Below are 26,892 nucleotides of genomic sequence, written 5' to 3' on the forward strand. Positions count from 1 at the left end.
CAGAAGACAGCTTGTTTCTTACTTCACTAAGAAAGTTAAATCAATCAGAAGAGAACTTCCAAATGCCCTCACCAAACTGTTTTCAACTCACCTGCCTCCATACTGTGTTCTTTGATTTCCCTTCTGTTGGAAATGGAAGTACAATGTGGGTTCCTACCTAAGGCAACCTCTCCACTTGTTACCAGATCCCATCCCTGTCACTACTAGACTCCACATTGCCCTACAGTTACCTCTAATTTCTTTGTTCCTCTTTGCAGCAAAACCCAAGGATGGACTTGAATCACTATGTCTTCTTCTCCAACTCCCATCTCTCGTGGACTCATTCATATTAGGACTCATCTCTACCACAGCACTGACAATGTTCTGATCCACATTTTAAAATCCAATGGTCAATCCTGAGTCCTTCACAAATTGAATCTCTTAGCTGCATTTGATAGAACCGATCACTTCCAAATTCTTGAAACACGTTCTTCATTTGACTTCTGAGATATTACACTCTCATGGACTTTTTCCCCAACAGATTCTTTTTTTTCCCCTAGTGCTCCTAGGCACAGTTCTTGGGTTGCTTCTTTTCTCCACCATTCTTATTTCTAAGGTGATCTCATCCAGTCCCAAGACTAAATAGCATCCAAACGCTTATGTCTCCCATATTTATATCCTCAGTCCTGTCCTTTCCTTTGAACTGCCAACTAGATACCTCCACGTGGATTCCTAATAGACACACTAAACTTAGCATATCCAAAATTGAACTCTTAATCTCCTATCCCCCAAACGTGATTCTGCTCCAGTGTTCCCTAGCTCAGCAAATGGCATCTCCATTAACCCAGATACTCAAGTTCAAGCCATAGAATCATCCTTGATTCCTTTCTTTCTCTCATACCCCTCTTCCAATCTATCAGCAAGCAATGCCAACATCACCCTGGAAATACATCACCTTCACCCTAGCCTCCAGACCAGTGCTATTTAATAGAAATATAGTGGAAGCCACAAGAATAATTCTGAATTTTCTAGTAGTTATATTAAAAAGGGTAAAAAGAGGGGCACCTGGCTGGCTCAGCTGGTACAGCATGCAACTCTTGGTCTTGGGGTCATGAGTTTGAGCCCCACATTGAGTGTAGAGTTCACATAAAAAATTTATTTTAAAAAAAGGGTGAAAAGAATAAAGTGAAATCAGTTTTAATTATATACTTTATCTAACCAAATATATCCAAAATGTTACTATTTCAGTGTGTAATAAACAAAAGTTATGAGATATTACATTGTTTTTTCAGCTGTCTTCCTAATCCCATGTGTATTTTACACTTATAGCACCTCCAATCTGAACTAGCCATATTTTTTTAAAGTTTTATTTATTTATTTGGTGAGGGGAGGGGCAGAGAGAGAGAGAGGGGGAGAGAGAATTTCTGGGGCTCAAACCCATGAACCATGAGATCATGATCTGAACTGAAACCAAGAGTCCAATGCTCAACTGACTGAGCCACCCAGGTGCCCCTGGACATTTCAGGTGCTCAGTAGTTACATGTAACATGTGGCTGTCATATTGAACAGTGCATCATCTCTTACCTGGACTAATAAAGTTGTATTTTAGTTGGTCTCCTGCCTTATATCACACTTCTCGCCTGCTGTCCTCCCACAGCCAGAGTGATCCTTTACAAACATAGGCAAGATCATGTTATTCCCTGCTCAAAATCCTCCAGTGACTTCCATCACACTTAAAGTCCAAATATTTCATCATTGCTTACAAAGCCCTACAGGATCTGACTTCCTTCCCCAACTTTCCCCTCCCCACAGACCCCATTGTCACTCCTTTACCACCCCACTGGCTTCCCAGCTGCTCCTCAAACATAGCAAACATACCCCTCCCCACCAGGAACTTTCAATTGCTATTCCTTCTACTTGGAATTCTTTTCCCTCAGACATCTCATGGTTTATTCCCTCACTTTGTTTAGACTTTTGATCAGACCACTTCAAAAGTGGCCTGCTCTGCCCGCGCTATCTAAAACAGGACCCCTGAGGTGCCTGGGTGGCTCAGTGGGTTAAGCACAGAGCCCAACACGGGGCTTGAACTCACAAATTACAAGATCATGACCTAGGCCAAAGTTGGACGCTTAACCAACTGAGCCACCCAGGCGCCCCTAAAAAAATTTTTTTTAATAAAAAATTTAAAAAAACCCAGAAACCCTGCCACTTGGGATTTTCTCCTTGTTTTATGTTTCTTCATAGCATTGACTGTGACAGTCAGCATTACATGACCTTGTGTTATATACTTATTTGTTTCCTTAGTTAAATGCCCACATTAGAATACAATCTCCAGGAAAACGCGGGCTATATTTTATCCACTATATTCTAACTTCTTTATCTGCATTTTAAGTAGGTGCTCAATAAATATTTATTGACTGAATAAATGCATAGAGAAGAAAGACAAAAAGTGGCAGCCCCTGACATTCAGAGCTGGCCTTGACACAGTAGGGCACATTATATTCCCATTAGACAATAAACCATCTCAGAGATCAGCAACTTCAAGCTTATCCTGAGACCATGATGAAATGAGACAAGTAAGGCCACTTCATAATTTTGTCTAAGAACAGGCAAAACAAAAACAAGGTCAATGTTCTACTCCCAGATGCTTTCTCTCTTGGACAAAATAAGTGATTGCTTCTTTATAAATTTCATTCTCATTTGGATGTACCCTTCTTGTAACTAACATTTGACATACCCAATCACAGAACTGTCTTGTCTTCTAACATGAACCAGTTTAGAAGGAAACTCCTTCTCTTATTCCTTAGACCCTTCCCTGAATCACTTAACCAAGGCACAAATCCTGTAATATCTTCTCTCTGAGACACTGTCTTACTGAGAGACCCCATGATTCTCCATGATGTGTATTCTCCCTGACTGAAATGAGTAATAAGTCCAACTTACTCAATTCCAGCTGTGTTCCTGGTGGTCTTTTGTAGTGAACATTGACAGAATGAATGAATGAATCAGTCTTTGCATTTGGAGATTATGGATGATCTTTAGTCTCCATACTTTCCTATTTTTTTTTTCTGTACTCTCTAATGTTTCTATGAAGAACAAGTATTATTTTGTAATCAGGAAAATTTGATCATATATTTAATTTTAAAATAACAATTAGTATTGTATCTCAGAGATATAAATTCTTAATAAATAGGAGAACTCATTTTAAAGCCAACTCTGATACTTCCTAGCTGAGTAAATTTGGGAAATTTATTTAGCCTTTTTGGATCTCCTGCTAAAAGGCAGGATATATCTTGAGATCCCTTGCGAATCTAAGAGCTTTAATTAAAATTCTTCCAAAGTAACTGAATTTAACTTGACACAGTGATATTCAGGAATGGAGCAGTGAGGTGAGTTTAATATGCAATCATTTGCCAATTTGTTCTACTTTTTGTGTGTTATACTGGACAAATTATCTTAAAACCTTGACTTCTTTATTCTTAGCTATAAATTTTAAGTTGTAACATCTCCCGTTGTATGGAGATTTCTTAGGTATCATTTTGTAAATACATGTGTCAGTTGGAGTATCAGGCATGCGCATCCTCCATTTCTGTGGAACTACTAATGGAAGCCAGTTATGCTACATGTTGGAGACCCAAAATTGCCCTGAACCTTAGAAACTCAGAGTCAGGGCACCTGGTTGGCTCAGTCGGTAGAGCATGTGACTCTTGATCTCAGGGTCATGAGTTTGAGCCCACGTTGGATTTTAAAAATAAAACCTCAAAAAAAAAAAAAAAAGAAATACAATTGGAATATTGTCTGATGCACTTAAAAAGATATACATGCCAATATCAGAGGACAGAAGTTTTGGGGTATCAGGAAAATTCTACAAAAGAAGAATAACTGATAATGTAAGGAAGAATAAGGAAAAGTAGATTATGTTGGAGGAGAGCATTCCTTTTTTTTTTTTTTTTTTATTGCAACTTAAATTATCCATTTTATTTATTTATTTATTTTTTATTTTTTTTTATTTTTTAATATATGAAATTTACTGTCAAATTGGTTTCCATACAACACCCAGTGCTCATCCCAAAAGGTGCCCTCCTCAATACCCATCACCCACCCGGCCCTCCCTCCCACCCTGCCCTCCCTCCCACCCCCCATCAACCCTCAGTTTGTTCTCAGTTTTTAACAGTCTCTTATGCTTTGGCTCTGGAGGAGAGCATTCCATACAAATATATCATTCACAAACATGAAATAGCACCATATATTCAAGGAAATATAAGCAAGTTAGTATTATTTGAGTGGGGTATGAGGAGTGGGGGGAAGGAAGCAGGATGAGAGGAGGCATTAGGAGGTAAGGTTAGAACTCTTAGAGGTGGTATATTCCAAATTTCAGCCTGATGCAGGAATTTCTTCTAGACTCTATATCTGTATCTTCCAATATGGTAGCCACTATGCCCATATGGCTGTTTAAATTTGAGTTATATAATTACTTAAAATAATTCAGTTCCTTGGTCACACTAGTCATATTTCAAGGGCTCTTTGGCCCATGTGGTCTAGTACTACTGTTTTGATAGGACATATCTAGGACATTTGTAATCCTGTACAATGTTCCATTGGATAGCACTGCTCTATAGTGTCCCTAATCGGTGCCTGTTTATCTTCTACTTGGATGGTGGGGAAATAGCTATGTCCTAACAGCATATTCCATTTTTAAATAGGTCTATCTGTTAAAACATAACTTTAAATAATTTAATCCATAATGTACTTCCCTCTGATTTCTGCATAAGAATCCTAGTTCTGTGGATAAATATAATAAATTCACACTTTCTTTCACTTAGTAGCTCTTTGTCTATTTTCAGAGCATTGTCCTGTGTCCTTCTTTTGTTCTCTTCCTCAGGCCAATCCTCCCAAATACCTTCTGTGCTTCCTCGCATGCCTATTTCCAGATTCCTTCTATTCTGGTGGCCCTCCTCCATATTTCTTCTAGATTATGTTTTCCCAAATTGAACTCTTTATCTCAGCTGTGGTTTGATCAGCAGAAAACAGAATTACTACTTTCCTGTGCTCCAGGAACTTTATTTTCACATATGGAACCTAAACCTATTTTGCCTCTTGGGTTTTTTTTTAAAGCATCTCTCAATCTATTGTGCATTTTAAGCTCATTGGTTACTAATATCCAGTCCCCACTTTCTATTTAACATACATTCCTGTTGTAGTATCACTATGCCTGTATCAGACAAGTACTTTTTTTTTAAGACCTCTAATTTCTTGTTGTTGATGAAATCTGTTTGTTATGTGCTCCAGGGACAAGGAGCAGCAGAAGAGTGAAAAAACTCAGAGGTAAAGATGTAATTAAGAAATATCTCACAATTTATTATTAAATCTGTCCCATAAAAAATATTAAAGCAGATATAAAAGAAAATATGAAAGAGAGAAATGATAACCTTTGACATAAAATGGTAATAAAATTGCCAGTTGAAAATGGGCTGGCAGTGAATTGTTCATACCAATAAATGACTTTTAAACCCTTCTTAGGTTAATGTATGCACTGAATTATTAAGCAATACCTTTTCGCCATACTAATACCTTTTTAATGCATAAGAATTTTAGTTAATCTTCGGAGATACAGGTTTATGTGTGAGTGTACAGCTGCAAATTGCAGGGGAATGCATACACTGTGCTCCTCGTCCTGCCTCTGAATGACACCTGCACTAACCGCCCAGAGCTGATCCACCTGCAGCCTTGACCTTATTAAAGGAAAATGCCCTTTGTTCCTTTTGTGTGGGATCACATGTGGAAAGAGCATTCCTAATCATTAATCTGAATTATTAAAGTTACCTTTTGAAAATTTTTAATGTTTTTTTAATTTATTCTTGAGAGAGAGTGACAGACAGCGCGCATGCAGGAGCGCATGCACAAGCGGGGGAGGGGCAGAAAGAAAGGAGGCCAGAGGATCCAACCCAGGCTCCGGTTGACAGCAACAAGCCTGATGCAGGGCTGAAATTCACAAACCCTGAGATCATGACCTAAGCAGAAGTCAGATGCTCAACCGACTGAGCCTCCCAGGCACCCCTAGAATTGTCTTTTGATTAGGCCATCTCTCCCTACTCTTCTTGTATCACACTTGGAAATAACAATTTTCCTAAAGCAAGATGTAGTGGTATATTTGCCGCAACTGTGAGTCACTGAGGTCCCAGTAACTCAAGTACTTCAAATCTTACCCTGAGTATTTCTGTACCACTCCATGATCCTAAAAATCAGGTATCTGATTAACAGCTTCCTCTCTCATGTTTCATTATGGTATCAGTTTCCACACTTCAGTGAGAACTGTAGCCTCCTGTGTTCCGAGCCAGCACACTGTGGCTGTTCAGTTGATCTGTCTTCTCAGAAAACTCTAGTAAACTGACAGTTGAATACCTGGCTACTCCTTTTTAGGATGTTTTCAATACATGGTCTACATATGCTGAGTAGTGAAATTATTAATAATCCCTTAGGCTTGATTAATTTCTTCATATCCATTATCTTCCTGGATCCCTGCAATCCCTCATAAAACCAGTGGAGAAGCAGTGATCCCCCTTTTATGTAAGAGGAATCTTAGATTGCAAGAGACAACATGATTCACTCAAGGTCACACAGAAAATAAGTGGTAAGCAGGATTCAAACCTTAGTCCAATAAAAAAAAACAGCAATGTACTTTTTTACCAGGATGCCTTCTCTACCTTAGGGAAGGTAGAATTCACCTAAAACTTTTCAACTTATTTCAAGAAACTGGACTTTGTAGACTATTCATTTCATTGTAGAAAGAAATAACCAGACTTATTCTATGGCACATTCTATGACATACAATCCTCTGGTCACAAAATTAAACACATGGTTTACAAAATATTCAGCAGTATGTAAGTCCCAAATAACATAAACAACCATTTTCTACTGTTAATACTTCAATTTGTACTGTATTCTTAGAGATTCTCTATTGAACAGTGTTATCCAGTATGACGATACAATAGAATTTGGGGCCTGGAAATGATTTTCATCTTTTAAAACTTTTAAAATTAGCTCTTTTTTTAAGTAAAAAGATAATACATACAGAAAAAAATCAAGTAGTGTAAGAAGGTATGTAGATATAAACCTTCTAATATATAGATGTACCTACATACCTTCTTACGCTATTTGAATTTTCTTACCCTACTTGAATATTTAAATATTTATATATTAAATATATATAATATATATTATATATATTTAAATCTCAACCTACAGCTCCAATTCCCTAATCGTCCTCCCCAAAGGCAATAAATAGATCTCCCAGAAGTTGTCTAGGCATACACAATATAACTTCAAATGAAAGCATGTTGTACATACTGTTCTGTATCTTGCTTTTTTTTACTTAACAATATATCTTTGATGCTGTTCCTTAGAAATGCACTATTTTCCAGGGTTAGATAATATTCTATACTATAATTTATTCAACCAATCCTAATGATAGAAATTGTCGGGGTGGGGGAGCTGTATTCTTGTCTTTTGTTATTATAAACAATACTGTAGTCATAACCTTCACATACATCTTAACTGAAAGTGAAATTCCTCGGCCAATCCATAGTCCATTTCTATTGAACCCTTTTATTTATTGTAAAATGATCTTCCTTGTCTAGTTTAAATGCTTTTTCCTATAAAATTCAACCTTGTCTGATATTAATAGTGGGGCTTCTATTTTCTTTTTGTGTGAATTTGATGTATCTCTCACCATTCTTTTACCTTAAAGCTCTGAGTCACTTTTTTATGTGTATCTCCTTTTGGTGATTATATTTAGGTTTGCTTTGTAATCCAAACTGAGATTTTTATCTCTTAATAAGCAAGTCTATCCATTTTACATTAGTTATATCACCTAATGCTGTTATGTTTTAAGTTTTTAATGCTTCATTTTTTACTTGGTTTTTCTCAAAAATCTTCTGCCAGGGGCTCCTGGCTGGCTCAGTCGGTAGAGCGTGCAACTCTTCATCTCGGGATTCTGGATTTGAGCCCTTCATCTGGGTGTGGAGATTATTTAAAAATAAAATCTTTGGGGCACCTGGGTGGCTCAGTTGGTTGAGCATCTGACTCTTGACTTCAGCTCAGGTTGTGATCTTAGGGTTCGTGAATTCGAGCCCCAGGGTGGGGTCTGCATTGATGGGGTGCAGCTTGCTTTGGATTCTCTCTCCCTCTCTCGCTGGCCCTCCCTCCCTCCCTCTCTCTCTCAAGATAGGCAAATAAACCTTAAAAAATCTTTAAAAAATAATAAAATCTTATAGAAAAAAAGAACCTTAGGAAAGATAATAAGAAACTAATGAAATTGGTCATATATGGGGCTTGGGTGGGAACAAAATGGGAAGAATAAGGGAAGGATCAATGCTTGTCTGAGCATAACATGTATAGTTTTTATTTTGGAAACATAAATGTTTTAATTATTAAAAAATAAAATTAAATGTAGGTATAACTCTAAAATTGAATATAAACAGAAACAAACGAACCTATTTGTATTTCAAATGAACATAACTTTAGACAGAAAAAATAATCTAGGTAATTCTGAACACAGTACTTCATCTACCCTCAATGTAAAAACAGAAAAGAAATGCCACATCTTAAACCCTAATTGGTTGGAAATTTCAGTTTTTTAGTCTTCCACTTTAATACATGCACACTAAAAAAACTGCTTATGAAGATGTAATTTACAACCACACAATTTACACATTTAATGTATGCAATTCAGTGGTGTTTAGTATATTAAGAGTTGTGCAACCATCACCATGATCAATTTAGAGCATTTTCATTGCCCCAAGGTGTTAACAACACACCCCATCCACCTTTCTTCCTCCTACCCTTAGGCAAACACTGATACATTTTATCTCTGTACATTTTTTCTAGACGTTTCATATAAATGGAACTCTACAATATGTGATCTTTTGTTATCAGCTTCTTTCATGTTATCGGCTTCTTTCACGTAGTGTTTATAATGTTTTCAGAGTTCACCCATACTGTAGCAAGTATCAATATTTCATTCCTTTTATTGCTGTGTAATAATATTGCATTGTGTGCATATACCACAGTTTATTTATCCATTCATCAAATTGGAATTTGGGTTGTTCCCACTCTTTTGAGAAGAAGCATTGTTCCCAATATTTATATTGTAAAATACAAGTGGTGAGAGCAGACATTCTTATTTGTTCCTAATTGTTCACTATTCACTCTGGGCCAAGTTCTACAGTGGATCCCTAAACCTCACACCTCCTCACCCCTCCTGTCAAATGCAACTTGTTTTTGGTAAGACTTGCTTTACATACATGTCAGTAAGAAAAATAGCCTCCAAAAGAAATAAAATGGAAAAGTGGTCAAAGACATAAATGAGAAAACAAACCAAAAAAGTGGTAAACATATACAGAAATAGTCTACCTACCTGGAAATCAGTTAAAGCAAACCAAAGCACCACATATGTTAGTCTAATTAGCAGAAATCCCAAATGTAACAAATTTATGAATAATGCTGCTATGACTATTTAAGTACAAGTTTTTGTGTGGGCATGTTTTCATTTCTCTTGGCTATGTACCTAGGAATGGAATTGCTCGGTCATATGGTACCTTTATGTTCAACATTTTGAGGAACTGCCAAACATTCTCTCAAAGTGGCTATCTATTCCCAAAGCACTGAATGAGGGCTCTGATTTCTCTACATACTCACCGACACTTGCAATGGTCTTTTCTCTTTTTTTCTTTTTTCTTTTTCATTATAGCTATCAGACTGTATGTGAAGCAGTATTGCATGTGGTTTTGATGGGCATTTCCTTAATGGCTAATAACATTGAGCATCTTCTGACATACTCATTCATCATTTGTATAGATTCAGATCCTTTGTGCCTATTTGCATTTTTATTATTAAGTAGTATGTGTTCTTCATATATTCTAGACATAAGTCCCTTGTCAGATATGTGAATTGTGAATATTTTCTCCCATTCTGTGGGATGTCTTTCACTTTCATGATGTTGTCCTTGGAAACACAAGGATTTTTAATTTGGATGAAGACCAGTTTACTTTTTCTTTTATCACATGTGCTTTTGGTATCATATCTAAGAAAACATTCATTGCCTAACTCTGGGTCATGAAAATGTATGCCTATGCTCTCTCCTAGGAGACTTATGGTTTTAGCTCTTACATTTAGGTCTATGATCAATTTTAGTTAATTTTTTGTTTATGGTGTAAGGGACAGGTGCAACTTAAAAAAATTTTTTTTAACATTTATTTATTTTTGAGAGACAGAGAGAGACAGAGCATAAGCAGGGGAGGGGAAGAGAGAGAGGGAGACACATAATCTGAAGCAGGCTCCAGACTCCGAGCTGTCAGCACAGAGCCTGACACAGGGCTCAAACTCACAAACCGCCAGATCAGGACCTGAGGTGAAGTCCAAGGTTCAACCAACTGAGCTACCCACGTGCCCCAGGACAGGTGCAACTTTATTCCTTTGCATGTGAACACCCAGTTCTCCCAGCAGCATTTGTTGAAAAGATTATCTTTCTCCATTGAATTGCCTTGCTACCATTATCAAAAAATCAATTGACCATGTGAAGGCGGTTTTTTTTGGACTCTCAGTGCTATTTCTTTGATCTATATGTCTATTCTTATGCCACTACCACAGTCTTGATTCCTGTAGCTTGAGTCAGTTTTAAAATCAGGAGGGGAAGCATGAATCCTCCAAGTTTGTTTTGTTTAATTTTTTGGCTTGTCTGGGTCTCTTGCATTTCCATTGGAATTTTGGAATCAGCTTGTCAATTTATTCAGAAAAGGAAGATGATGTTTTGAAGAGTTTGTATTGAATTTATAGATCGATTTGGGGAGTATTGCCACTTTAACAACATAGTCTTCCAATGCATAAACAGGGAATGTCTTTCCATTTATTTCAGTCTTCCTTAATTTCTATCAACAATATTTTGTAGTTCTCAGAATACAGTTTTCATCTCCTTTAAGAAATTTCTTCATAGGTATCACATTCTCTTTGATGATATTATAAATTAAATTGTTTTTTAATGTCATCTTGATTTTTTCATTGCTAATATATAAAAATACAATTGATTCCTATATATTGATCTTTTATCCTTCAACTTTGCCAAACTCATTTATTAATTCTCATATCTTTTTAGTAGATCCCTTCATCTTTTCTATGTACATGATCATATTATCAGCAAGTAGAGATTATTTTATGTCTTACTTTCCAATTTGGATGACTTTTATCTTTTTTTTTTTTCTTGTTTAGTTGTTCTGTCTGGAACTTCCAGAGCAATGCTGAATAGAAGTGGCAAGAGCAGACATCCTTGTCTTATTCCTGATCTTAGGGGGAAAGCATTCAGCCTTTCACCATTAAGTATGATGTTAGCTGTGGAATTCACATAGATTAACAAAGTATTAGGGATACCAGGCATCATGTCTGCCATTTACTTTCTCAAGGGGTACAGAAAAAGTAACGGTGTGTGTGTGTGTGTGTGTGTGTGTGTGTGTGTGTTGTGGTGAGAGAGAACAGAGAGATGGTGAATGTAATAAGGTCAATGTGGTTGATAAGGACTGAAGAATTCTAGAGTGACACATTCTCTAGTGTGTTTTCCCTGAGCTCTCTTTCCAACTGAAAGGACTTACTGGGTACCTCATCCATTCATTGATGCAAACCATGAATTTGACAGCCATATTCTTGGTTTGATCCTTGCTGCAAACTCAAGCCACTTCTTAGTTTTCATCTTTTATTACTTGGAGTTAAGCTGCAGGTGCCTCTTTCAATGCTGCAAGTTCCAAATTTCTAGATTCTCTATTCCCTTTTGTTCCTGCCTGTAAACTAACAAAGTTATGTCTGAACTCATCTATCTTGAAATAATTTGTGAAATGCAGCAAATATTAACTCATCCCCTCCCCTAAAACTGCAAGTCTAGAGGCACATCATTTGCCTTCCAAATTATTAGAGGCAGTAGTATACATTGCCATAGTATAAATGGATCACCATTTACCCTCAAAATCTTTCATATTTGACCAGTGGGAGATCTTTGAAGCTGGCTCCTATGGCCTTCTGCTTATTATTCTTTGAACACATACTTACTTTATGACAAAACTAGATATTCTAGGCTTATTTTGTACTTTCCTTGCTCCAGCCCTATTGGTCACTTATTTAACAACCCTAGTTTCTTGAATTGAAAATAGTATTGAGAAACCAAAATCTGGGAGTTTCATATGCTCATTTCTACAGAAATATCAATACTTCTAGGCCTTCTCAGCAGAAAAAGCTAAGTGATATATGTATGAATATACACACACAAGAAAACATGTACACAAATACCTATCAACTATCTACACACCTACCTTGAAAATCAAATGTTCATACTGATACCTCTATCTCTAATTCCAGTTTGATACTCTAGCATTTATTCTGGTCTTCCCCTGTACCATATTTGTACCTCTTTTCTCTAACAGTAAGAAACATGGCTCCTATTATCCTCAATATATTTACTTATCTGCTCAATCCCTCCATATGTAATCAGCTTTCCAAACATTCAGGCAAGATCTTTGGCTCTACCTCTTCTGGACACACAGACCACAATGACCAAGTTTCCTTTACCCTGCTGAGCACTTGAACCACATCAGCTGAGTGTCCCTATCCCAACCAAAGGAAGAGGGAAGGGACCAACTAAGTTTTTGAGGCAGTTATACTATCAAAGAAATAATAATCCTGGCTAAAAATGTTTGTGATTGTTCGCATCTTAAAAAGACCCTTGGTCCCCCAACCCAAGGGTTATTTATTACCTCAGCAGATCCCAGTGTATGCTGATGGATATAGGAGTCAATGCATGGGGGTGGGGTGGGAATATTGGGGGGTACTATTTCCTAGGAGTAATTCCCTTCTCAGCTTTAAGAATCTAAGTTTTCTGGGGGACGCCTGGGTGGCTCAGTTGGTTGAGTGTCCAACTTTGGCTCAGGTCATGATCTTGCAGTCCTTGAGTTCGACCCCTGCATCAGGTTCTGTGCTGACAGCTCAAAGCCTGAAAACAGCTTTGGATTCTGTATCTCCCTCTCTCTCTGCCCCTTCCCCATTCATACTCTCTCTCTCAAAAATAAACATTAAAAAATCATCTAACTTTTCTGTACCTAATATGTGTATATGTGTAAATGTGTGTATTTATCTGTTTGAATGTATTATATATGCATACATATACATACTCTTATTAGGGGGAAATTATCAAATGTGTTCATTTTTGTAATTCTAAGAACAAAAATGGGTACAAACCAAGTAAAAGTAGTGGTCTATTTTTATTTTTATAATAATTTTAGTGTATTTTGTTTTCAAGATAATGTTAGCACTCTCACAAATTGACATTTAATTCTGCTTGGAGTTAATCAAAGTGTTGGTTCAGACTGGTAATTTTCTTTTCAAATTTGATATGATCCTACCAAACATATTAATGAATGGCAGTGAAAGCATTGTGCAGAATGCTATGTGCATAAATAGTAAGCCATTCTATGTATAGTTTGGCACATAAATATATATATCCATATTTCATTTGAAAATGGCTATTTCTCACAACTAGGAATTTATTCAAAGGATACAGGAGTGCTGATTCTTAGGGACACATGTACCCCAATGTTTATAGCAGTGCTATCAACAACAGCCAAATTATGGAAAGAGACCAAATGTCCATCAATTGATGAATGGATAAAGAAGATGTGGTATGTATATATACAATGGAATACTCCTCAGTGATGAAAAAGAATGAAATCTTTCCATTTGCAACAACGTGGATGGAACTGGACGGTATTATGCTAAGTGAAATAAGTCAGTCAGAGAAAGATAGATATCATATGTTTTTACTCATATGTGGAATTTGGGAAATCTAACAGAAGACCATAGGGGAAGGGAAGAAACAATAAGTTAAGGAGAGGGAGACAAACCCTAAGAGACTCCTAAATACAGAAAACAAACTGAGGGTTGATGGGGAGTGAGTGGGGGTGGGTAGGAGGGGAGGCAGGGAAAGTGGGTGATGGGAATTGAGCAGGACACTTGTTGGGATGAGCACTGGGTATTGTATGTAAGTGATGAATCACGGGAATCTACTCCTGAAGCCAAGACTACACTGTATACACTGTATGTTAGCTAACTTGACAATAAATTATTTAAAAAAAAAATAAAAAAGAAATGGAAAGGGCTATTTCATAATAATAGGGGAAAAGTCAGTAAACTAGAACCCAGTACAATTTCTGAAAGATTCCTGGGACATGGGCCAGACAGTTTCTTGGTGGATAACTATTTGCCACCTCTCGGGTGCCCTTGGCAATGGGTACCCTGATGAAGGAGGCTGAATCAAGAGAGGCTGCTTTGGTTGGTTGAGTTACTTTAGTCTTACATGAGAGGGTAGGAGACCATGTGATCTTGTGTTTCCCACACTTACTCTCTCTAAGCTTGAGTTTTCTTATCCATGAGATAAGAGGACTGGAGACAGCAATTCTTTGGTTTATTCCAAGTTCTTTGATTCTTCTATAATTGGGATTATTCATTTCCTTAAGTAAGATTTTCCACCTTGACCAGAAATCTTACCTTCCAAAAGGATTTGATGAACCTGAATTCCTGGCTTGCAGGAACTGAATGGAGAATTCATGCACTGTCCACGTTCTTATTTAGCTACAGCTACTTCTCAAGAGCCTCTGAAGCAATTAGTTCATAAATTGTTTAATTTCCTAATTATTCTCCTCTGCTCTGGATAACATCTGGGATTTGTAATACATAGGCAGTGTCCAGTTTTAACTTCTGATCAATTTAACTAGAGCTGGTGGTAGCTCCAGGAAAGGTGGAAGGGTAGCCACAGGCTCTGTGAGAAGGTGTGGAGCTTCCCACCATCCAGACACCTCTGCTGAAGGGGACCCCAGTCTGGCTTTGGCTTTGCTCCAGGCCCTGGGCTCAGCGTACAAGGGGTGTTGTCCCATGATACAGACATGATGTCGGGTTCACAAGGACAATCGATACAATGGCCAAGGGCCTTTGTGAGAGTGAGTTGGAGGGAGGTTTGTCCATCTTTAATATCACCACCTTGATGTTGACAGGAGACACCAGGGTGCTCTCTATATACAGGTGACGGGCTTGTCCCAGGTGAGAGAACAGTTTCAAGGAAAAGCAGCCATTATGGGGAAGGTGATGAATGTGCCATTCTAAAAACCAACCATATTATTATACCACATGATCATCCGCCAGTTCTGAATAATTCTAACCTTAGTATGGATGCTGGGAAGCTGAAAGTGAGGAGTCAAAATGACTGCACTAGTCACTATAAAAATTTCAGGTGGTAAATAAAGAGTTGATCATTGAGTTTCACCAGTTACTTATTCTCAAGAATATGAATGACAAATGGGTTTGGTTTGCACAAGTGATATTTTTTAGAGTGGCTTCGATTAATTTTCATTGAATACCTTGTATATTGACTCTTCACCCTGTTAACACCCTGGTTTGACTTAAGAAAAATGTAACAAGTATGCTGTTTTGTTTTGTTTTTGTTTTGCTTTGCTTGGGAGTAAATAAAGGAAAATGGATGGTTTCATAAATAAAAAAAAATTACCAGTATGTAATTTAGTTTGTATCAATACTTTTAAACCCAAGAAATAACTCATAAACTTTATGGAAATGATTTGTAACTGGCTATTAAACTGTCAATGCTCGTATTTCTTGGTGTGAGAGTATGATGTATTGCTAAATGTCTTTCAGAGGGTAATGGATTGTGTGGGGAAATGAATTCAAGCTGATAGCTGCTGGGGCAAAGAGGGAGTTGAAATACTAATAGTGTTACCCAGATGCCAGAGGCCAGGATGACATATTTAGGCAAGTAATCATATAACGCTGTTCTTGACTGTGCCCCTTTAAATTCTAGAAGCAGTTAAGAGACAAATAGGCTTGCTGAGAATCTCTGCAAATGCAACTGTTTCTAAAGTTAAAAAGATATTTGCTGGACTATCAGTTTCATCTACATTATACGTCATACTTTGAAATGGCTTAATACAGAGGAAAATACATTAGTGATCTAACATATAAACCTCAAAATGAATTCAAACTGGAAACTTCCTTTTCTAAGTTAGTCATTTTAAATTTAGTTTTAAAAGAAGCAATGAAGTGGAGGAGTGGGATGGGAGGAGGGTAGAAGGGAGGGTTGCAAGCACTGACTTGGAGGTCTAGAAAGCTAAGTACTGGCCCTAGAGCTAGTGAGAGGGTGAGCTCATCTAATTCACTTATTAGTCTCTGCACTTGTTTACTCGGCTGAACATTAGATACCTCTAAGTACTTCCAAGATCTAAGACCTGTGGTCAGGGTCTAGAAGCCATGATTCTAAGATAAACATCTTACCCTCATCCCAACACCCTTCCTCAAATGCATCTGCCCCACTCTCGTTCTACCCTGCAACAGTACACTCCAGGCACTGCTCTCGGTTCTTAAACAATAGAATCCAGGCAGCATTCTCTGGTCCCCACCACCCCCCTTCCCTCTTTTACATTTTAATAGGTTATGGCTAATAAAGCTTTAGGTAAATAGGTCAGTGAAATGCAGTAATTTTCCCTGGGCTGGCTGTGGGTATATTCAGGCATTGGATCACAAATATGCACAGCCATGAAGAAATATTATAGGTACATATATGTATTTTAAATATTTTTTTTTGAGAGAGAGATAGCACAAGCGGGACAGAGAGAGAGAGAGAGAGAGAGAGAGAGAGGGAGACAGAGGATCTGAAGCAGGCTCTGTGTGGACAGCAGAGAGCTGGATGTGGGGCTTGAATTCATGAACCCTGAGATCGTGAACTGAGACAAAGTTGGAAGCTCAATCGACTGAACCACCCAGGTGCCCTACATATATGTATTTAAAAAAACAAATTTAATTCTTCTTTGTAAAATGACCCTGTATTCAGACTGTTAGAACTGTCTTAATGATATTCTCTTAAGGGAAGGTGAGGGCAGTTTCCTACAGCCCCACCTTTTCATTGTTTTAAAGGGGAATTTTTAAAAAGTATTCAATAAATAAAGTGGTTTGGCAATTTTATTGATAATTACTTGTATTATCAAATATAACTAAAATGCTTTTACATAACATTTAAATGCTTTTATAAATATAGTTTGCCTGTCATTGCCTTATTTCTTGGACTTCTATGCGCAATTGTGTGAAGATGCTTTGATTACAGAGCAGTGTACAGAGGTTTCCATTTTGTCTCTGAGTAGGAGGTTGCTATTTATGGGACTTAAAAAATTGTAGACAGATTCTAGTTTTAAAACTAAGGAAAAATCAGAGTGGTGATATTTCAAATGAACTTGAGCAGAAATTTGTTTGATTTTTATATAACTGGAAGAAAAAAATCCAGCCTCTCATATTCTCAACACCTAGGGACTGACTCTATGAGGAGAGGAACATGTTTTTCTGTCTCTTCCCTGCTGCTTATAGGGTCGGCCAGGGTAATAAGATCTTTTTACAAATTTTATATAGGATGTATTGAAGAGAAATTGTTACTGCAAAATGTTTTATTATTAAGCCTGCCGACTAGGAGTAGATGGTTCCTTTTGACTAGGAAATGACATTTGTTTTTTTGCTTATGTGTATACGGTCCACAAAGGTTTCAAATGGAAAATAAAAGAGTATTCTAAAGGTAGAACACTAGCAACTGTGGACGGAAAATGAAAGAGTGAGGCATTAGGGGAGAAAAAGCAGCCAGTGAGAAATGGCTGGAGGTAGGGATGGCCCAGGGAGCGTTAAGAACCATGATGTCAAGTGCAATCATCTGAATATGTTTCCATGCACTCAAGTGCAGAATCAGTGTATCTGTCCTCCCAGGGAGTACAAGCAGTCATATTATTTGGGATGGTGGAGGTGGAGTGATGGAGTTTTCCTTACCCTCTTCAGGTTGTGTAAGAGTCTCTAAATGCTTACACAACTTAGAAAATGTGGGGATGGCCTCTGGTCTTTGGTTGGTCGATGCTGAAAACACTCATTATTCAAGCTTGCTTGGCCTATTCAAAGGCTGGTGGCTGCCTTCTTCATAGCAGGCTTGGTACAGGTATCTTGTACCATGGTTCTTGTTATGGGTTGAATTGTGTCTCTCCCCAAAAAAGATATGTTGAGGTCCTAAGACCAATACCTCAAAATATGACCTTATTTGGAAAGAGGGTCATTGCAGACGTAATTTGTTAAGATGAGGTCATACTGAAGTAGGGTGAGCCCCTACTCCAATATGACTGGTGTCCTTATGAGAAGATGGTCATGTGAAAACAGAGACACACAATGAGAATGCCATGTGACTACAATGGCAGAGATTGCAGTTGTGTGCCTGCAAACCAAGGAATGCCATGGACTGTCCGGATTCCATCAGAAGCTAGAAAGAGGCAAGGAAGGATTCGCCTCTACAGGTTTCAGAGGGAGCATGACTCTGCTGACACCTTGATTTTCAGACTTCTGGCCTCCACAATGGTGAGAGCATAAATTCCTGTTGTTTTAAGCCAGGCAAGGCAGTTTGTGATACTTTGATGTGGCAGCCCTAGGAAATGAATACAGCTCTCCAGCCTGGGGCACTTGGCATTTGGTCCCCAGGTATCCCCATTCCATCCCCTCAAAGGTGTTTCCAGCAGGGGTGCTGCTTGGGGTAGGGTACAAATGGGCCACACTCCCTCTTTAGGCCAAAGCCTGAGCCCTCCTCCCCCTTCCTTCAGAGGCAACCCAGTTTAGCCTCCCTCAAAGAATCCGAATCACAATAGATTCCCTGGTGGAGTCAGAGAGTAAAAAGAACTTGGGCCTTAAAACACAAGACTGGCCTTTTCTTACTGGATTGATGAAAGGGATAGAGAATTTATACTTCTCTGTTGAGGGTACAAGGATTGAAGGAAACCAATAACATAAAAAAAAAAAAAAAAAAAAACAACCCAGTGGATTTTTCCATAATAGCTTACCTTATCATGTTAGTGTACCCTGTCTTGTGCTGCCCGCAACACAATCTGAGTCCCCTCAAATCTTGAGAGGATGGTGTGAGAAACAGCGTGTACCTCTGTGTCAGAAGTACAGGGAAGTATGGCCCTCTCCTTGCACCCTGCATCATGTCATGACTGGCAACATCAGCATCCCTGTGAGAGGAAGCATGGGTGATGGAGGTATGGGCAGGACTATGAGCCACAGACAGGTACTGAATGGCCAAATGGCAAGGAGGTCACCTCTGCAGTTAGGAACACAATGTCCTGGAATAGCCCCCCTTTCCCAAACATGCTAGTGTAAGGAGGACTTAGTCACTTGGGTTACATTTACATTTAAAGATAGACAAGGGACTACTTGAAGGACTGACTGTATGGTGAATATTTGGAAATAGAGATTTGTTTAAGGAATAGTTAACAGTCCCAAAGAGTTTAACTGCCACTTCCCCAAAGGAAAAGAAATGGAAATATACTATATAATCAAAGAGAACTGAAACAATAATAATAATTTTCCTGAATGTAAAAGATGGTGAAACTTTTTAATATATTTCCTAAAATTTGTGAAATCACTGTCCTTGGTCTTTAAGAATAGGTTGTGAAACTGAGAAAGTGAGAACCAATGGGTTCCCAGCCTGCCTACAACAGGATGTTTAAACTCAGTGTAATTATGAGTATTTTAAGTCTAATAAATACTTTGAAATAAATGAAAATATAGACACAATATTCCTATACTTAAGATGAAACAAAGCCTTAAAATTAGACCTTTTCTTTTCTTTTCTTTCCTTTTTTTTGTTTGTTTGTTTGCAGTCAAAATCAATTGTTTCTTTCTCAGAAAATATCCATTTAAAAAACCTCATTGACCTTTCAGTACCCCACTCCTCAACTAGTTAGTACTTCCTTCCTGCTGACAACCTCTGCTAATGTCACCCACCAACAGCTAGACAGGCTGTCCAGTAAGGGACTTATTCTCTGAAATTTGCTTAACTTCACTCTACAAAATATTACACATCTAGTCAAAAGTTGTTTGCCATAAAATATCTCAGAGGAGAGAAAAAGTGTGGATAAGGGGATAATGAAACAAAATTAATAACTGTTGATAAATATTAATAATTGTTAAACTTGGGTGATGGGTACATACATGGGGGACACATTATATCATTCTTTCTACTTTTGTGTATTTTTAAAATTTCCATAATAAAAGCTTAAGCCATAATAATAAAGATGATAGCTGGTATCTTTCCACAGGAGATTGCTTAATGCCAAGTGGCAATGAATATACCAAAAGTAATTAACACATTCTAATGAGTTATACACATGTTAATGTGCACTTATTATCTTTAACTGTGACAAGTATGTATTTAGAGAGCCTTTTGGGAGTGATTCTAGTGTAGGAATGTTACTAAGTATAGGATGAAAAAGTTTGGAGAAAAGCAAGTTCTCTAAGGGGGCTTAAATCAAATCATGATATGTAGGTCTTGAATTGGTTCTGCACGTGTCCTGAAAAATTTCTCTAGTACTCACCTTGTGAAGGGGAAAACAGGAAATACTTCATATTTCAATTACTGAAATAGCTAGGACATTTCTCGCCCAAGCATCTTTTTAGTGACTTGACCCTGGTGTGGTGACAAGGCCTGCTCGGTTGCCTGCAGTGGGGATGGCATGTGGGGGTGGAGGGGCCTGGCAGGAAGTCAGCAGGAGCTCAATCCCCCACGGGTGATCGCTGAAGTCAGGCTGCTACACGCCAGAAGAGGAGCTTTGCTTTGGCAGGGTATCTGAAAATGTCAGTATTATTCTCTTCTAAAACTATTTTTGCCTTTTACATTTTAATTATTCTAACATTTTGGAAAGCATCTGAACATGGTAAAGACACTTTATTCTGTTGTTTTGGCACTTGCTGTACTTATAGATTCCTATCTTTTTTCTTTTTTTAATGTTTATTTATTTAAGCAGGGGGAGGGGCAGAGAGAGGGAGAGAGAATCCCAAGCAGGCTCTGTATGGGACTCCATCTCATGAACCATGACAGTATGACCTGAGCTGATATTAACAGTCATCTGTTAATTGACTGAGCCACCCAGGCACCCCTACAGATTCCCATTTCTAGGACACTAGTTTTAGATTTCCTTAAAAAATTAAACACAAATAACATGGGTAGTTTAAGTGAATTTAGTGTTTCTGAAAGGCAAATGAGGTCTCTCATATAGCCTGAAGTTCTTGGTTCATTTACAGAAAACAGAGGGCAATTGCCTTGTGGCTCAGCTTATATCCTTATAAAAATGATGTTAAGACCAGGCCCAGTCTCAGATATTTTGAGACCAAGTCTGTTACTGGGTTAAATTCCTCACAACTTGGCCCTTCCCAGCCCTTCCAGCCCTTCTGTCTTCCCTCAAGCAGCACATTAACTTGGCCTGCCTTAACTTCATCTTTCATAAGTGCATTTTTATTTAATAAATCAATACCTAAAAGAATTGTGGACACTTTTTATAGCAATTCAAAGTTATAAAAATGCTTCTCATTATATTTTCTAAATTAAAGCAAATAGCATTATATATTTAAATGTTCTTTCAATGACTTAGATTAATCATTTTATCATACCTGAGGGACCCACCCAGCCCAAATCTAGAATATTGGGCCAGGTTAACTGTTATTAGAGGGGAGTCTGCGAAAGAAGCAGATCTACCTTCTGGGCCGTGAACAAGACCAGGCTGTGGGCTACTGAGGATTCAGTCAAGCGGGCTTAATGCAGCATACAAAAGTTGTCACAAAAAACAGCAGGTGGTAGTTCACACATATGTGGTTCCATAGGGAAGGGAGATTCACTGCAAAATAACAGGAATGATATTATATGTAGACAGAGCATGGCAAGAAGGAACCCAAGGGCAGTAAGTAAATTTTGTTGTTGATCAATAGGAGGTTGGCACAGAGAAGAATGCCTGCTGGTCATAGGGCTTTGTTTCTCTTAAGAGACACAATGGTGAGAGTTTGGCAAGGCAGGTCTTTTAGAAGGATTTCGTGTACAAACAATCAAAATAAGGATCCATGTTGTCCAAACTATAAGGTCTTAAAGCCCACCCAGTCATTTCTCCTGCAATTCAAGGCCAATGCCCTAGTAATAGCAGCTTGAAGGCTCTATCAGTTTTCTACTGGTGCATAAGAAATTACAACAAATTTAGTCACTTAAAGCAGCACAAACTTAACTACAGCTTCCTTGGACTAGGCTGGGAACCTACCTGTCAGTTAGGCCCTGTCCTCAGGGTCTCATTGGACTGAAAGCAAGTTGTCGGCTGGGGCTGGGATCTTATCGGAGTCTCAGAATCCTCTTCCATCCTCATTCAGGTGGTTGGCAGAATTCAGAGCCTATGGTCGCAGAACTCAGGTCCTTGTTTTCTTGCTGGCTGTCAACTGGGATCACTCTCAGCTCCTAGAAGCTGCCTTCAGGTTCTAGCTCATGGCACTTTCACAACAGAGCATCTTCTTCACAGCCAGCAGGAGAATCTTCCTCAAGTTGGCTACAGTGGAGTCTTACAAAGGCAACACGACCACTAGAACAACTATTCCAACACTTTTGTCCTATAATGTAAACTAACCAAGAGAATGACTATCTTGGGGCACCTGAGTGGCTCAGTTGGTTGAGTGTCTGACTTTTCATTTTGGCTCAGGTCATGATCCAAGGGTCATGGTTGGGACTGAGCCCTGTGTCAGGATCTGTGCTGAGCTTGGAGCCTGCTTGAGATTCTTTCTCCCTCTGCCCCTCTCCCTGGCTCATGCTCTCTCTTTCTCTTTCTAAAACAAAACAAAAACAAAAAGAGAATGACTATCTCATCATATTCACAGGTCCTACCTGCACTGGAAGGGGAGGGGATTATACAGTTCACATACACCACAGGGAGGGAATCTTGAGGTCATTATGGAATTCTGCCTACCACAAATAATGAATTATTCAACACTGAGCCGACATTTATTGTTTATTAAATACCCAGCACTGTACTGCAACTGGGGGTTCAAAGCTGAACAAAGATAGGTAAGGAAGCCCACAGACTAATGGAGGAGACAGAATTGAAAATTAATTCTAAAACACGTTAGTATGTCTGTAATAGTTGAATGTGGAAATAACACAGAAAAGATAGTCAAGAAGGTGAGGTATAGCTCAAAAGGTGTTTTTGAGGAAAGAAAAGTCATTTCAGGCAGAAAGCATGTTTATCTGTCAAGGTGTGGAGATACTGAAAAGCCTGTTTGAGAGGCTTTGAGTGGTAGGTCTTGACTGGAATGGAAGGGGCCTGTGGAAGACAGGCCTGAACAGATGTCAAAGGCCAGACCAGGAAGGACACAGAACTTGGAACTTCATCATGGGCAAGAACCGCCAAAGGAATTTGTTAAGGGATATTAATAAGTTAAGGTCATAGAGGCAAAATTATATCAAAAAAAAAAAATTTTAAGTGACACCATAAAAATAAAAATTTCAGCCTAACCAAGCAGAATTGAAAAGCAAAAGTCTCATACAAATTGATAATAGAAAGACCAATATCCAAAAGAAAATGAACAAGAGACAAGTAAAAACAATTAATAGAGGAAATGCAAAAGGCTGATAAACATAGGGAGAAGTGTTTAATATCACTTGTGACTAAGAGAGTGAAGATTAAAATAGTGAAATATAATTTTGGCTATGAAATTGTTAGAATAACGCCTACATAAAAAACATATCTACATACTTAAGACAATTGAAGGACAATTCACCAAAGGTTAAGAAGGTATAGAGGTTTCATAGATCATTTTGTCTTCTTCTTCATACTTTGTTTTCTAAATTTTCCCAATAAACCCATATACATTCTTAGAATAATAACGAATATATTCATTTATTTTACAAAATAGAGCTTCTAATGAAGTAGAGCTTCTAATGAAAAACAGCAGTTCCTGCCTAGCCAATTCACCTCCTGGGGCTACCACTTTCAGCTCTTTCAGTTGGTTCTCCTGGTGTTTACCTCCATATTTCTAAATGATATACATACACTGTTATTTCTGGAGTAATCGATTTTAGCCATTACCTCTTGATAATGGCTTCTTAATACAGAGTTGTAGATTGAGTTCTCTAATACTACCATCTTTTGCCCACTTCTCCCTGCTCCTCTCCTTACAGGTAAGTCATGACTTGAAAAAATTCAGCAAATAATGTTTTAAAAACTGTTGTGATTATGTAATAATCATATACATTCTGAGCTACCTTCTGAAACAGGCAGTGTACTACTGCAGGTACACATTTTTTCTTGTACAAAGTTTTGTTTTTCCTAGAGTTGATAATTTAAAAATTATCTCATTTTTTTTGTTTGCATAGTTTCCTATGTTCCTGTTGATGTTTCCTAAATTCTCCAACATTTGTCAAATGCTTATCAATGAGTTTTCTAATGCTCAAGCACATTAAATAATACATCTTTCCACTTCCCTCTCTCTCCCATATCTTCCTTCCACACACCTCCCACCTCTTACTCTTGTCCAGGCTGGTTGTTCTCTGGACTATTACTCAGCTGTGCCCTGGAATCTTCCTTTACTGAACCCCTTGTGTTGAATGTCTTGCTTCCTGGATCCCATCTATTTTATTTAATTTTTATACCATCTTTTGCTAAAACACATCCACCAGCAGCTTCCTAAGATGGGGTATATGGGAGTAGAGCTTTTTTCCCTAGGCTTTGCTGTCTGAAACTATTTTTAGTCTATTCATACTTAATTGTATATATTTTATGCTCACATTTGAATTCTAAATGAAATTCTGTACTGAATTCTAAATGAAAAAACTTTACCCTCAGAAAAACTGGATCAGATTGCTTCACTATTTTCCAGTGTCCTGCTGGAAAGTTTGGTACCATTTGTTCTTTTCTATGGACTCCCCCCCGCCCCACCTCTTCTTTGGAAGATTTTTGACCATCCTGAGTAGTCTATAATTTCATTATGACTTGGAATTAGTATTGGTGGGCCTCTTTAGTCTGGTAATATATTCTTTGATTCTGCTAAATAGTCTTGTATTGCCTCTTTAATAATTTCTACCTTGTTTCTCTGTCATTCTGGAACTCCTATTAGTCAGCTGCAGTAGGGATTGCCGTGTGGGTGGCGGTCAAGTAGCTTCAGATATATAGAGAAAAGGAAGTACAGAATCTAGGAACAAAACAGGACATAAGTGGTCTATTCACAGATAAACAGCTGGACAGTCAGGATTCAACTTAGGAAACAGAAACCTCTCTAGTTACTCTAAGTGGGAAGGTATTCAAGTGAGGACAGTTGGAAGGGCTAGGTGGGTAGACTCCAGAACGAATTTCTAGGAACAATTTCAAGAAAAAGATGGCCAAAATGGCTTATGGCAGAGGGTGGCCATCACCTCAGCCACAGTGGAGAAGGTGGGGAATGAGAAGTCTCTATCTGGAACTGTTCAGTACAATACGCCAACGTAGTAGTGACCCAGGAATCCGGAGTCACAGATGTTGCGATACCTCTTGACCTTACAAGGCTAGGGCCTAGTGCAGCAGCACTCCAGGACAATCAGAAGTCTGAGTGGCTGAGCCTGCCACCTAAAAAGCTAGCAACGGGATGACAGCCCTGCCTCACATGCCCTTTCAAATCTCATCAAGTGCATCTAATTGGCAGAATTTAACTTACTCTCAGAACCTTCAGAACAGAAAAACACAGATTGGGAAGGAGGACAAGGGCCAAGCCACCACAAACACTACAGTCCATACATGCAGGGCCGTGTTGCGTGTGCCCCCAGTGGCATCTACAGTAGGGATGAGGAGCTGTTGCAGGGGCAGGCTTGATGAGAGGTGGTTGGGATTCATCACATGGAAAAACATTAAGGTCTGACAGGAATCTCTTTTTTTTTTTTTGAAGTAGAGAAGGTCATTTCACTTATGTAATTTATATCTTGCCTCATTCCAGCAAAGGACCAGAGGAAGAGAGAAAAGGTATGTGTTTGTAGAGAAAGGCAGGGGGCATTCTAATCAGCGTTAACCTATCTATATATAAAACTGTGAAGTAAAAAGATCTGGGTTGTTTTGCCCAGTTGAAACATTTAGTGTGTGGGTGTGGACAATGGCAGAGGGTCATGTAATCAAGTGTTCGGATTTGATGGGAGACAACCCACTCAGAAGTTCTGACATTTCTGACCAGCAGAAAATGAGAGGATACTATCACAATAAAATCTTATATAAGCTTTTTTAAAAATAAGGGATCCACCTGAGTCATTGACTTAGGGAAGAGACAAAATAGGAGCTCTTCTGATAAACCCAAAGAATCCAAACTTTTAATTATCTGTAAAGTTGTAGGTGCCAACTTAACTACACTGATCTTCTGTGCTTAGAAATAGGCAATGTTTTAAGATAATGGTTACAGTCCAGTCTATAATATCTCAGTTTATAAATTCAGATTTTTCCAAAGGGTCCAAAGACAGACAACCCTGCAGACACTCTCCTAGTTTTCTCCATTGTATGTTTTCAGCTTCCAATATTCTAAGGTGCTTCCACAAGCTCCTTTGATTTTCATCCCCTTCTCACACCTGCATAACAAAAATTCCCTTCTCAATCTGTCCATGATTCCTTTGTACTGGCAACACCTAATTAGGAGTACTTGCGGTTTCAAGGCTGTAGGTAGACAAGATTCACATTCCACGTCTAAGTTAGAAATACAGGGCCTAAATATATCTAGACTGTGTTTTAAGTTTTTATTTATTTATTTTGAGGGGAGGGGCAGAGAAAGGGGGAGAGAAACAGAATCCCAAGCAGGCCCCTCACTGTCAGCACAGAGAGCGACGTGAGGTTTGAACCCATGAACCATGAGATTGTGACCTGAGCTGAAATCAAGAGTTGGATGCTTGGATGCTTAATCGACTGAGCCACCCAGGCACCCCAAATTCTCTATTTTCTTTCTTTCTTTCTTTTCTTTCTTTCTCTTTCTTTCTTTCTTTCTTTCTTTCTT

The 26,892-nt window shown here is 38.3% G+C and overlaps 1 long non-coding RNA gene across 1 annotated transcript; it reads right to left on the reverse strand.

Annotated features, from left to right (window-relative positions):
• Nucleotides 1–1,278: 1,278 nt before the first annotated feature.
• LOC109248207 (uncharacterized) lies at nucleotides 1,279–26,841 on the reverse strand. The gene is made up of 3 exons (XR_002071956.2): nucleotides 22,170–26,841; nucleotides 21,620–21,758; nucleotides 1,279–1,647 (listed from the first exon to the last, which is right to left on the reverse strand). It is a non-coding gene; the product is annotated as an uncharacterized LOC109248207 (long non-coding RNA).
• Between the last annotated feature and the right edge of the window lie 51 nt (nucleotides 26,842–26,892).

Source organism: Panthera pardus, unplaced genomic scaffold, assembly GCF_024362965.1.
Source record: "Panthera pardus isolate Hobbes unplaced genomic scaffold, ASM2436296v1 HiC_scaffold_17, whole genome shotgun sequence".
Classification (NCBI taxonomy): domain Eukaryota; kingdom Metazoa; phylum Chordata; class Mammalia; order Carnivora; family Felidae; genus Panthera; species Panthera pardus.